Here is a 3,113-nt window from a genome sequence, read left to right on the forward strand (position 1 = left end):
TTAGTTTATCTCTTGTGTTTTTTGATCTGTAGTATCAGATCATTGGAAGGGATTGAATCACTTCTACTTTTAAGAAAGAATTGATGAAAAATATCCCAATGTCTATTCAGTATCTTATGAATGTAATGAGACCATGGATGGTATTCATTTACAAATACCATCCTCTTGATTTTTCCTTTATTGCTTGATCTGATTTTGTTCTTCTCTAGTGACAACAGTTTTCAAGGATAAGCCATTTGTTGAAATTTTGTGACATCTCATCTAGTCTCACTTCTAATGTATGCGTCTGTTACTATTCGTCTTTCTCGCTAATCCTGTGAAAAGGGTAGTGCTTTCTTCAAATTCAAGGAGTGATTGCTTGAAAAATGCAAGAGATTATTTCTATCTGAAGGCTTATAGAAAATGTCTGCTATTAAATCATTATTAACTCGTTTATATACCATTGTGTCCAAAAAGTTAACTCTCTCTACACTAGAGGTCATTGTGAAATTCAGATCATCCTAAATACTGTTAATTTCCTCCACAAAGATATGAACAGTCCGAATGTCACAGCACCACATGCAAAGATCATCTATAAAGTGTTTCCAAAAAATACAATGCTTTTTAAAAATATTCTTATAGATGTTCTCCTTTTCAAAACATGCCATATAAATTTGCATATAGAGGGGCGACATTTGAACCCATCGCGGTCCCACTCCGCTGTCTGTAGTATGTGTCCTGGAAAAGAAAATAATAATTTTCCACTAGGATTAATGATAAAAATTGTAGAAAAAACTTTTATTAATTTCACACACCACATTTAGTTCAGAAAGCAAATTGTACTTTTTGGTTGTAGTTTTACCTTTATTTTTCCATTGAGTTGGTTCAGTGCTTTCGAAAAATGACTTGAAAGACAGTGATATGATGTCATTTTATGGGATCCTAACTCAAGGCGCTTGCAGGGTACAAAAATTGAGGTAAGAATCTAATTTTTTCAAAATTCTTTCTAATTATTCCAACAAGCTAGACCTTATCCTCAGAGAAGCCACTGATAGTTGCATTTAGAGATAATGTATAACTTGTTTTTCTTGTTTAGAAAAGTAAACAGTTGAACTTGTCAATGTTTCTGGGAAAGGAAACATAGTATCAACCATGAAAATCACAAGTACATAACTTTTTAATGAGCAATTGATATCCCCCCTCCAGTTGTTGGTGAGGTGCAGCTAGGGAGGTAGGGTTCTTACAAAGGATCCACTAGGGGATTTATTGATATTGATTATTATTATTATTATCATTTATTTATAGAGCACTATTGATTCCATGGTTCTGTACATGAGAAGAGGGTTACATACAGAATACATATACAAGTTACAATAGACAGACTGGTACAGAGGGAAGAGGGCCCTGCCCTTGCGGGCTTATATTCTAAAGGATTTTGGGGAGGAGACAGTAGGTGGGGTGTAGCTTGGGCGGCAGCTCCACACGGTAGTGGGGTAGCAGCTTCGCACGGTGGTGGGGTCATTGAAGGTTATAGTCATTTCTGAACAGATGAGTTTTCCGGTTCCGTTTGAAGCTTGCGGGTGTAGCAGGTAATCTGACGTGTTGAGGCAGTGAGTTCCAGGAGACTGGGGATGCTCGGGAGAAGTCTTGGAGTCGGTTGCGTGAGGAGCTAATGAGAGATGAGGGGAGAAGGAAATCTTGGGAGGACCATAGATTACGTTTTGGAGTGTAGCGAGAGATTAGTTCAGAGATATATGGAGGAGACAGATTATAGATGGCTTTGTAGGTCAGTGTTAGTAGTTTGAATAAGATACGATGGAAGATTGGGAGCCAATGGAGGGATTTGCAGAGAGGAGAAGCGGGGTGCTATTGAGGAGAGAGGTGGATCATTCGGGCAGCAGAATTAAGGATGGACTGGAGAGGGGCGAGCGTGTAAGCAGGGAAACCACAGAGGAGGATGTTGCAGTAGTCGAGGCGGGAGATTATGAGAGTGTGCCGCCTCCGTGACAGCAGCCTGCCGCTGCTCGGATCCAGACCTTCCGGTGGGTGGCTCAAGGGTCTCCAGTCCCGGGGGTCTCACGGACACTCCGAATGAAAAGGGATGGGGGCTGGTGGATGTAGGACGTATATGTATGGGCTGAGCCGTATTAAGTTCGTGACGCCACTCACAGTGTGTGGTGAGGTTGGACACCACCGCTGCAGTTACGGGGCACCCAGGGGAGATGTTATGCAGCAAGTTGTTAACCCCCTCCTTGGGCAGGGATGGTGGCCCCGGGACCCGTTGGGGGGCTTTTGGTGCAGGGAGATGGGCGACCACAGGGTGCTGGTGTACTCACTATTAAGGAAACACATGAGTCTCTGGTAAACCAAGGTGATGGTGGTCGGTGTGACCACCCGGCTGCATTCTGGTTCCTCCACCCGGCTGGTGGTCTCTGTCTTTCTCCTGCACCTTTTATATCTCCCTCGGTGGGCTGTTGTATTCTAATAGGGACTTTGGGTGTGACAGGACCACTACTCCTGGCCTCAATCGGTTAATTAACCGGTTCCAGTCGCTTCTGGTCCCTGCTTCAGGGTCCGAGTACCCCACTGTGTGCTCCGGTTTCCAAGTCGGTTCCCCGGGCCGGTACCGGCGGGCTACAACCCTGTTTTGGTCCACCTCGGTTCCACTGAGCCGTCTTCCCGGCTCCTGCAGACGGAGACCGCCGTCTGCCTCCTAGCCAGTGGCACCAGGGCTCCTACCCTGGTGCCATTCAATTTGGGGTTATTCGCCTCTGCTGGAGCTGGGCACAGCTCCAGCCCACACTCCTCTCCAACTTGAACTCTAATACTAGACTGTTTACTTTCCCGGGCCCGGGGCTGTCCAAACTCTTCGTTGGGCGTCTTCCAACCGCCTGGTTCTGTCCTGCCCTGGTGTGTCCATCTAGTCCTGAGGGAGGTGACTAGGGTTTAAAGGTCGGCTGCTGTTACCTGTGAGGGAAGGTGTTGTGCAGGGGCCTATTTGTGACTACCTGGCCCAGCCAGGGCATCACAAGAGCATGCACTAGCATTTTTGTAGATTGAGAAATAAGGAAAGGGCGGATTCTGGAAGTATTTTTGAGTTGAAGATGGCAGAAGGTGGTCAGGGATTGGATGTG

Source organism: Anomaloglossus baeobatrachus, chromosome 12 (genome assembly GCF_048569485.1).
Source record: "Anomaloglossus baeobatrachus isolate aAnoBae1 chromosome 12, aAnoBae1.hap1, whole genome shotgun sequence".
Classification (NCBI taxonomy): domain Eukaryota; kingdom Metazoa; phylum Chordata; class Amphibia; order Anura; family Aromobatidae; genus Anomaloglossus; species Anomaloglossus baeobatrachus.